Source organism: Silene latifolia, unplaced genomic scaffold, assembly GCF_048544455.1.
Source record: "Silene latifolia isolate original U9 population unplaced genomic scaffold, ASM4854445v1 scaffold_126, whole genome shotgun sequence".
NCBI classification, from domain to species: Eukaryota; Viridiplantae; Streptophyta; class Magnoliopsida; order Caryophyllales; family Caryophyllaceae; genus Silene; species Silene latifolia.
In genome coordinates this window covers 1,203,756-1,215,663 of record NW_027413130.1, presented here as the reverse complement: position 1 = coordinate 1,215,663, position 11,908 = coordinate 1,203,756, and positions in this window count along the sequence as shown.

Genomic DNA, 11,908 nt, shown 5'->3' with positions numbered 1-11,908 from the left:
TTACTAGTACCCATTTCGTTCCATACAACAATGTAAGGAACATTTTTTTTCTTCCTTATTCTTTTATTTTGTTATGCATGTACTAGATCCACTATATAAATTTAATATGTTGATTAAATCACTATTACAAATATCTAATAATAGGTATATGAACCTAACAATTGGTATCAGAGCATAGGATGTTGCATGCATAATCTATTTAAAGTTTTTTCGAGTTATTAGTAACTTAATTAAAACTAAAAATTTGTGATTTATTAGATAAAGCCACAAAATCTTAATGCATGTTGTACATTCTGGTCCTAAAATATATTTAGGTCATTTTTATGATTTATGGTATTTTATTGTTCATTTTAATAATTTTTAGTTATTTTATTACATTTTAATGGCTAAAATGGTATTTAAAATGCTAAAAATAGTTAAACATAGTCTCTGACCTTGAAATTTTTATATGACCTCACATACATATTTTACTTATTGTAGGTAAAATTTCGTTTAAATTTGATTTATTTTGCATGATTTATGATTTTCATGAGATAAAAATGGATTAAATGGAGGTAAATTGGTTAAAAATAGTTAAACTTCGAAACAGACCATGAAATTTTAATATGTTGTCACATGCATATTTTACTCACTGTGTAAAATTTAAGATGAAGTTGATTCATTTTGCATGATTTATGAATTTTTAGAGTATAAATAACATAAATAGTGACTATTTTAGCAAAAATAGCTAAAACAAATTACATGGCATGAGAAAATTATTTTAGGTTGAATTTATATCCCACTTATCAGATCTAAAGTTGTAAAATTGATTAGATTAATTTTTGTATGCTTTAGATGTTTTATTTGATAAAACCGATAAATCACAACTACTTTTTCTTGAAATAAATTCGAAAATTTTAACCATAATTTTTGACATTATGAGTGTATGTTCAAAAATTTAAAATTCAAATTTTGAAATTATTGTAATTCAATTTGGATTTATTTCATAAATGTTATGATTTTAGGGTCAAAATGAGCATAAATTTATATCAAGTTGAATTGTTGTCAAAAATTGAGTAATGACTAATTTTGAGAGCTGAGAGTATTAGGATAATTAACTTGGACTAAAATTAGATTTTAGTATTAATTTACGATTTTAATAAGTTAAAAATCGTGAATGTCCATAAAACCGAGTTATATATATGATATAAGTTTTAACAAGGCGATTTGGCACATAACTTGGCATGTTAGATACATATTATAATGCTGCATTTTTCATTGATGAATGTCATATTTTATTTATGTAATTTTGAATTATGTAATTTTATCTTAGTATTACCTTAGTTTTTAATCGATATTACCCGTAATGTAAGGGGATATTAATTCGGTTGTAATTTAATGTGATATCGTATCACTTTTATTTTTACTAGCTTTTCATATTACAAATGTATAATAGGACTAGCTATGTATTTTTATTATTATTTGAAATCCCGGAGTTCTTTCAAGACGGTGCCATTCGGAAAGGCGTTCCGATAAAGACGGTGTTCTTGGGAGGCGTGCCACTTGAAGATTAAAGGGACCAAAGGAGTTGATTTCCGAATTTGTAATAGATTATTTGATTTTCTATTTTAGGAAGGCCATACTAGGAATTTATTATTTGCTTTTCATTTCTTTTAATATGTTGCATGCATTGCCAAATCGCCATAACAACACATGCATATCATATCGAGTCTTCGACCATGTCAATTATAATTATCGATAATTCGACTTTTAGCTCACTTAAAATTGATAGATAATAAATTGACAAGACCTTTACTTTTAAAAGATTGAGACTTAGCCTTACCAAAAAGTAGGAGCCCATGAATCTCAATTTCATAAGGTTACAATACGATTTTTCGGGGTGCTTCTATTGACGTTGGATAAGTGGGGTAATAAGTGGTTATTACACTTCAAAAGTTTGGTTGATCTCAACGAAGGTATTTTACGACTGTAGCCGCAATAGATTCGAGCTAAAGATGAATTTAATGTAAAATCATCGACCGAGAGTTCTAAATGTAGAATCGGTTAAGAGGGTTGACCCACTAAGTTATATTAGTAAAGGTGTAGAGGGCCCGTTGGCTCACATCCAAGTTAATATGAATTTTGGTTCTCGGAATCATTTATTATAGTTGGGTAAAGGTAACTATATAAATGCTAAAACTTGTTTTAAAATATTTACAAGTTTTGTTAAAACGATAAATGTTTACAATTCCTTCATTTTCTATTTTGTAGTCAATTTGATTAGTTTGCAATGTCGACTCCAATCTCATCCGCATCAACTAGCGCAAACGCTCCACCATTCCCCAATGCTTCTTGGCTCCGATCCTTTATGGATCGATGTAAACTTGAAAAGAATGGTTCTAACTTCGCCGATTGGGATGCGCAACTCCGTTTGGCCACGGAAGGTGACGACAAGCTTCGTTACCTTACCGAAGCCGCTCCCACCACACCTACTACTAGGTCAACCGCCGCCGTAAGGGAAGCCTATGAGGCCTCCCTAAAAGAGTCGGCCGCTATCAAGAACGTCTTGATTTTCTCTATGAAGACCGATCTCCAAAGGAGTGCTATTAAGATGAACACGGCCTATAAGATCTACACCAAGCTTGTGACCATGTTTTCGCAAGCTCCTAGGATAATCCAATATGAGGCGGCCTCCGCATTTTTCGAAATCAACATCAAAGAGGGCCAAAAGGTTAGCCCTCATATGCTCAAATTGATTGAGCTTGTTGAGACTCTTAAGATCCAAGGGGTTGACATTCCCGAACAACTCGTTATAGGCCGAGTTCTACATTCCTTGAACAAAGTCAAGGCATATGTGCAGTTTAGGGTAAACTACAATATGCAAAATATGAAGACATCTCTCCATGAATTGCACAAATTACTTGTGCAAACCGAGAGAGATATGGGTCTTAATGTTAGCTCAACCAAGGATGTGCTCGCAATTAACAACAAGAGCAAAGGGAAATTTAAGAGGAGTGCTAGTAAGAGCTAGAAACCCACTCCCTTCAAGGGAAAGGGAAAAGCAATTGAGAAAAGCTCTTCTAAAAGGGGTGCTACTTCCGAAGACAAATGCCATTATTGTAATGGCATAGGACATTAGAAGAGTAATTGCCCAAAGTATCTTGGTGATATTAAAGCTGAAAAGGTTATTCCAGTAGGTAATAAATAAAATTCTCCCTATCATTTATGTTTTAAATTTCAATCTCAACTTTGCTATTTGGATACAAGTTGTGATTCTTACCCCTTTTAACTTGTTTTTAAGGGCATCCGAGCAAAGACAAAGGCAAAGACAAGCAAGCCTAAGGAGGCTCTTCAAGGGAAGCTAGAGTAGCCGCCATAGTAGAAGACCTATGAAAGCTTGGCCTTTATTTTGATAGTCTTCGTTTTATTGTTGTATTTTGAACTTGTTGTTTTAGAACTCTTTTAATTTCCTAGTTAGACATGGAAATTAGTTTATTTCCTTTTGTTTTCAAGGACAAGAAGTTGTATTTGAATTTCAGTGGCTTGGTTTTCAACCCAAGTCACTCGGTTTATGGAATTTTTTTGTTCTAAAACTTGTCATTATATACCTTTCATATCAAAACATAAATCATGTTGACCTAAACTAATCATAAAAGAATTACAACGATTGGATCATTGTAATTAGTTCATAAGCCGTGAATTTAATTCTCACTTATGCTTTTGTGACTTAATATCACATCTTATTTGATATAAGAAAGAATGATTATAAAGTCAAAAAGAGTTATTTGAACTCTAAAAAGGGAAATTTTATAAACCAATTGGCTTCACCACTTATAACTATGACTTGAGACCAATTATAAGACTCCATACAAGCTATAGGAGGGCTTAAGACCTTAAAATTGTATATGACATGGATATGAGTCCAATCCTTTACCTTGTAAGGAATAGTATACTTTGAAGCTAGATTATGATGTCTATACAAAAGAGTCATCTATTAAGGTTGTAATATGCGATATTTTCCACTTACACTATCATAAGTCTGAAATTATTTGTTGCTCATAAGGCTATCTTTCGAGAAAAATAGATGTATTTTTCAAAAGATAGAGTGGGAGAAGATTAGGAATAAACATACAACTAGTTGGGAACTAGTGAGGAGACCAAAAGAAAGCGTTCTTAAATGAAACTCATGACATGTGAGGAGACCAAAAGAAAGCTTTCTTAGGTTAATCTTCAGACTAGTGATGAGACCAAAAGAAAATGTTCTTTAGATAATAAGATTATGAAGTGGTTGTATCAAGTAAATTCAATTCTATTTTACATAAGAGCCGAATGAACCAAAGTAAAATCTGTGCAAAAGGATAAATTTGTTTAGAGTTGCATAGATAGACATAAGAGATGTCTATAAAGCTAAGTTAACATATAACTATGCTAAAATCCATGTTATCGTTGCTACACCTCATAGTGTGTATGATCAAGTTAAATGCTAAAACCAAATTTCTAAATAGGTATTTAGAAAGGGGTGTGTGTGACATAAGCACAAGGTTGTAATTAACACTTGAAATAGCAATGATCTTTTCACTTATGTGAAAGGAAAATGGTTTCACTTGAGTCGCCGAGAAGCCATATGTATACATGAACTTGAGTGGGAGTCAAAATTGCCATATTTAGACATGAAATTCAGTGGGAGAGATTGTCTTCCATATCAATGTCATATCACTCATTGAGAATGACACGCTAACACTACCATCAATAAGGGAGTGTTTTGGTTTTCAATTCTTACTGAAAGAAGACATATTGCATTCCAAAATTCCAAATCTATTATGACATAGGGAATTTTAGATTGGCACTTAGATAAGTATCCTATATTGATAAGATTCTTTATCTGTTTAACATCAACAAGGTTGAGTAGGTTATTCATATTGATGAAAGTGGAATTACTATGATAGAGTCATAGTCATTCACTGAACCTAAATAAGTTGTTGATCACATGAAATCGATTGCTAATGTTTCCGCCATTAGAACGATCATGTATGCCATTATATGCACATGCCGTGATGAATCATATGCTTGGAGCATAATAAGTCAATAACAAGTTCATTCGAATGAAGGTCTTTTAAAAGCCTTAAAGAACATCCTTTAAGATTCTTGAGCAGAATTGGGGATTCGTTCTTATGTTTGGATAATATACTAAGTTGTGTCTTGAAGGGTTGCACAAATTCTAGTTTCCAAACCTATAAGGATTTTTCGAACTCCCAGGCTGATTTTATTGACTTAGGAGTAAGAGACTAGAGAAATGTTTTAGTTTCAACCATTGCAAGTTCTACAAATAGAGTCTAAGTACATTGTGATAAGATGGTCAACGTAGGAAATGAGAGTAGATCCCTCTACCAAAGACTTTATCACAAGTTATATGATAATAGTGGGAGCATCTTCCAAGTATAAGAGCCCAAGTCTGGTAAGAAGACTAGACATCTACTTAGAAAAATTCATGTCATTAGAAATAACATTGAATAGGAGGAAATAACAATTCATAAAGTTGGAATATATGGATACATGGTATATCCACTTACCAAGCTTTTATTGCAATTTAACTAGTGTAAAATGTACACTATAGATTATAAGATATGAAGTAGCAATAACGTATTGACTATTCATATATGATAATCGCATTTATCGTTTGAGTTTCTTTAAACTCATCCATTACTTTGTTATATCCAAATGGGTTGTTGAGACAATATTGAACCCCATTAAAGTGAACTTGATTGACATAGTATGCGCCCCTGGTTACTTATAGGAGCTGACGTCTCGAGCTGACTAGAGTGTGATGCGATTGATGGCAAGTTCAAGTGCCATAGGGTCATATGGGATGACTAGTCGATCACATAGACAGACTGTATAGGACACTCTGTCGGGCAGTGACCGCTTATAGAGTTCTGGAAATTCATAAAGCCTGGTCATGGCAAGAGCTACTATAGTATTCTTATGATTCGATTCTTTTGACTAGAGACTATTCGCCCAAGTTGGCACAAGTTTCTAATTGGCTTTGATTTATACTCTATGACTGTCGTAACTGAAGTCAAATGAGTATATTTTGGGTTATGATGAACTATGGCTATACGAAGGGAATAGTGCGATAAGAATTGTCCACCCCCTTGTCAGGGTTGTTTGAAATCTCAGGGCCACTCGAGGAGTAGTGAACTGAAAATGTGTGGCCATGCTCGGAAGGTATCTACGGTAGATAATTCCGGTCAGACAGTTACTCTCCAGATCGAGGAAACCACTCAAGATATGATCAAATGCAAGTACGACCTTCAAGACACCTTGCATTGAGTGGGAGATTGTAATAGGACAAGAGGATTGGTGACGCACACTTGTCTCGGACAAGTGGGAGATTGTGGGAGTATGTGTCCTCAACAATAGTGCGATCACATGTTTAAATCTCAAATTAAGAATACGTAAGGGATTATTCAATTATATATAAGTCAACTAATCAACATTAATCAGTAATGATTGGCTAACTAGAGTTTGACATTACTGTCGTTTGACGGTGGTGATCAGTTGATCCCTTAAGGTCACACCTAAAGGATGAGACCCAAATAAATAATTAATTAATTGTATTCGATACGGATTAATTAATCCCTTATTTATATTAGTTGGATTTTGTATCTTATTGTAATGTGATTAAATAAGATTCGATTTAGTGGATTAATATATTAATTTACTAAATTATTTTGAAGTTTTATAAATTTTTCGAGGTAGAGGTAATTAGTTATTTAGATTTACAAGAGGTTGTAAATTTAACTAACTAGCTATTATGGGACCCATTATATGTTGATATAATGGTAAAATATTACTCAATAAGTTGAGTGAATATATGTTTATTAATTTGTCACATAATTGTTATGTTATTAAATTAATACTTGATTATGTAAGATAATTAAACATAAGACTATTAAGCATTTGTGGGACAAATATTATAAGACAAAAATGGACCCATATATACTCAAGTGCACCGTCCAAAATGGTGAGCATGCTTGAGTTTTTGGTTTTGTCATTTTGTTGTTGGAAAGATGCTCCAAAATGTTATGACATGCTTTATTCATGCTAGCCTACTGCCTACACATAAAGAATATTGCATAAGACAAAATGGGAAAACCAAAATGCTCTACATAAGGAGCATTTGGATGGCACATGTAGAAAAATGAGGAGATATAATTGTTGTTCTCATATTTTTACTCTACCTTTCTCTCAAAATATCACACATGCAAATCCTCTAAACTCATATATACTCATTTTACTAATGTTTAGAAAATATTACTAGTGTAGTAATATTAGTTATATTAGTAATTATAAGGGAACATTACTACCTAATGTCTAGTTAATATTAGTAGTAATTTTGGGTCAAATCTTGGGTGCAATCAAAAGGAGGGCTCCTAATATAGAGTCTTGGAGGATCATCCTAATATTTGTCATAGCTCAAGAACAAGTGAAGGTAGGAGACTTTACTTCTGCCCATTTTGTTCCATAGAACAATGTAAGGAACATTTTTTTTTCTTCCTTATTCTTTTATTTTGTTATGCACTAGATCCACCATGACAAATTTAATATGTTGATTAAATCACTATTAGAAATGTCTAATAATAGGTATATGAACCTAACACCCGAGCGGGTTCAGGCTTAAGTTGCAGAATTTTTCCAGGAATCCGGGCAGATTATTTACAACCCGCCCGTGTTCAGCAATTAACCCATGTTTGCTCTTTATTTCAGCCGTGACTTTGCTCTACACTCAAATCTCACCTACCATCTTCATCTTCTACCTTCAAGCTCAACCCCAACTCACAAAAATCACTCAAATGTCCATCAAATCCAACCAAATCACCATCAAATCACTCTAAAAATCATTCTAATCCATTTCTACACAATAAAAACCAACTTTCCAACCTTCTACATACTCAAAATCACCCATTTTCATCATTTTAAAAATTGAAGCTCCAAAAATCCGTGAGCTACAATTGTGTTTCGGGTTTGATTTTTGCCTTCTAGCTTCAGTTCAATGCTTCTAGTGTTCTAATAAGGCATTTTCAAGGTTGTTTGGCTCTTATTTGTGGAGATTTGAAGCATTCTTGAGTAGTTATACTTGGTGGATTTTAAGACTACAACAAATAAGTTTTTGGGACAAGAGTAAGACTACTACTACTACTACTACTACTAAGGGGTCAAAGAGGAGAAAAGGAAGTAATTCTAATGTTCCACCGGAGTTCCAAATGCAAGAAGTGGAGCTAGTACCGGAGATAGAGCAACTTGATGATTTCCCGGAGGTAGTATTCATAAAAAATGAGCATAGGAGACGATTTGTGAAACTACTAGGTAAGGAATTTGAGCCTACTCGTTTCATTTGTCGTCAAATTTTGGATAAACTTGGTATTGAAGAACAAACCGAGTCTTTCTTTAGAGGAATGGGTCTTGAGACTTTGTTTAATATGCATGAGGAAACATATCTTAGCCTCACATTGGAATTCTTGTGTAGTCTCAAAGTTTTTGAAGGAGAAAGATATGGGGTGTCTTTGGAATTTAGGTTATGTAATGAGACCTACCAAATACATTTGGGTACCTTTGGTGAAATTTTTGGACTTCTGATACCCGAGACCGACCTTGAGAAACCCGTGGGGTTCACGGAGTCACACTTGTGGAGAGCGATCACCGGGTTGGAATTAAATGGTTTTAAGAGGTGTCATGCTTTCTACATTCATCATCCGGTTATTAGAGTGTGGCATCAATTTATAGCGGGGACTATCAATGATCGGAGTGACACGGGATGTATGAGTCAACTTGACATGACTTTTCTCGAGTCATATTTGAATGTCCAAGGTTTGCCAAAGTACAACTTTAATCCCGCACTTGAATTACTTGTCCGGTTTCGAAATCTAGCAAAGGGTGCGACAAAGTCAAAGGGAATTGTGATGGGTGGTCTTGTGACTAGGATGGCCAATGTTTTATGTCCGGGGTTTAATGATGATGAGAGGTATGTAGCTCTACCCGGAGACACTTTGATTGATGAGAAGGCTATCTTTAGGCATCACAAATGGTGCAAGTATAATGATTTTGGAAGCATTGATTGGTACACCAAGGGAAGCACTACATTCACCCTTCCTTGTTGGGACCTTCCCCCTACCGTGCCTAGGTCGAGCTACCTTGCACCTATGCCAAGCTACCTCCTCCCCATTGAGAGGATTGTGGCTCCACCACCTTGCAGACGTGAGGAGGCACCTTCTACTCCTTCCCATGCACCATCACCATCCCAAGGTCCAAGCCTTGGATTTCCACCGTTCCTTCATGGTGTTCGGCCTTCTTATGCGGAGATACCTCCATACCCCCATGTCTACCGACCCTACTCACCTCCTCCTCCTCCTCCTCCCAGCACCCCGCTATCGGCCATGGATATCTTGATGGGTATGATGAGCAACATGGATTTTAGGATCCACCAAGGGCAAGAAGCCAACTATTTGGCCCTTTATCCTCAATACTACCATATGGCGCAACAAGGGTTTATTGATCCTAATGGTCCTAGGCCTTCTTGGGTGTAACCTCACCTTGTGTTCCCAAACCAAGGCATGAATGAAAATGATCAAAGAGGAGGAGAAAAGGAAGAAGAAAGTGAAGATGATGATAGCCTTAATGATGAAGGCTTTGATTGAGATCGTGATTGTAAGACCCTTTCTTTCCCTATCTCTTATGTATAGTTGCATTGCATTTTAAATTATCTTGCATTTAGTTTACACCTCACTTACACTTGTATTATATTTCACATTGCATTTACATTAGTTAGTTCATATAGTATAGTTGCATTGTAATATATCTCACATGATTCATATAGTTAGTTGCATATAGACTTGAATTCATGCATAGTCACTAATGACCAAACCTATTCCTTTCTACACTAGAAATAGTGCTTAAATCGGTTTGGGGAGGTTTGATCATAGGTGAGAACATGCATCACTTAGTGTAGTTTAGATTGCATTCATTTGTTATATATGTATTTAGTTAGAGTATGCATGCATTCATTCATATCATATCATTGCATTTGTACTTCATTTTCAAAAAATCAAAAATCCAAAAACATGTATTTCCTTTTCATTCCTACTCCTACATGTACATTGAGGACAATTGACAAGGCAGTCGTATACCTATCAAAAATAACTAACTAAACTAACTATATAGCTAGGGAAGTCAGGTTGATCTCCTCAGGGAGGCAAGATATATGTAAAGAGTCCGTCTATTTGGTCACAAAATGGGGGGTTTATAATTGATTTTCTAAACTAAAAGGTGTAAAAGAAAGAGAAGCAAGGAAAGAGCAGTGAAGGCAGAAAATAGAGATAAACTATCAATAAAGAAGGGACATGTCAGGATTTCGGTTCACTACGGTAGTCTAGTGACTCAACTGCAAATAGTCTAGATAAATTACTGTGAGACGGATATGGAAAGGTCCTTCCGGTCCACTTTCTATCCTAGATTTCCACTAACTTAACTTCCGTCCTCGTCAGGGTAGTCTACTGTTCATAGCAGGTATATTTAGTCCAATCTTCCGATCCAGGATTAAATTTAACCAGATTAAAGGGTGACTCAGAAGCGTGCACTCAACTAAGTCGGTAAATACAGTTATATTGCTATGGGGACAGAGTCTCACAAATAATTCATCTAACCTATTCACTACATCGTCACATTTCTACCATAGATCCCCTAATCCCAACATGAAATGATTTAGCTACTCATATTATTGATGTTGTCAATATCGAATATAATGAAATAACTAATATTAAACATGATAAAACAATAATAAATGTGCATAAAAGAATTAGGGCAGAAATTAAAGGTAACAAAACAAGTAATTAAAGTAAATAAATGAAAAATTAAGATTAAAGAAGAGAGATAGATGACAATCGCAAGAATCCGGCGTAAAGAACAACTAAATCCGAGTGAGAAATAATCCGAAAGCAAAGTTACAGTAGAGAGTTTTGAGAGAAAAGAGTCTAAAAGCAGTAAACGTAACTCCTAGATGAATAATAGATGATCCGATGCCTAATGACCTAATTATTGTGCGTTTAAATAGAAATAAGCTAAGTCCATAAGCTAAGAATAAGTTCAGGGACTAATTAAAGCCCATTAAAGACCAAACCTCTCTATCGAGCAGTTTGAAACAGCTCGATCAAGTACTTCTTCAAGAAATCTACTCGATCGAGTAGAAATACCACTCGAACGAGTAACCTTCAATTCCAGCACTGTCGATCGAGTAAAACAAACCACTCGATCGACCAACTCAGCCACAAAAACCACTCGATCGACCAATAAAAGGTCTCGATCGAGTATTCTTCCTCTGAACAGCTCCAAACTCGTAGCCGACTGCTTCGTAGACCGTTCCTTCACGCATCCCAATGCAAGATCTCACTCTGAAAAATCCTGTCTCCTCAAAATGCATGCAAAGTAGGACGAAAATGGTACGATTCCTCTACTTTCACGTTCATTCCTACAAAACGGACAAAACGAACCAAAGTAGCCAATTCGGGGCATAATGCGATATAAACAGTACAAAAGTACATGGAAATACGTGCTAAAATAAGCTAAAAAGACTATACAAAATGCACGTATCAAATCTCCCCAAACCGAACCTTTACTCGTCCTCGAGTAAACTAAAATGCAACTAATGGAACGGAAATGAAAACTCAGAGCTAGCTTAACTTGTCTACTTGAACCAATTTAATGCAACAAAAATTAACGATTCTGACTAAGCGATCAATACGCAAACAAGTTATGAGTTGTTTAGAAATATAGCCGACCTATCGACCTTGCAAGACCAACAAAATCGGACTCTCACGTGGTCACTCTTCTCTCATAAAGCAAAGGGTGAATAATATATGTGAAAGAGAGAAAGAGA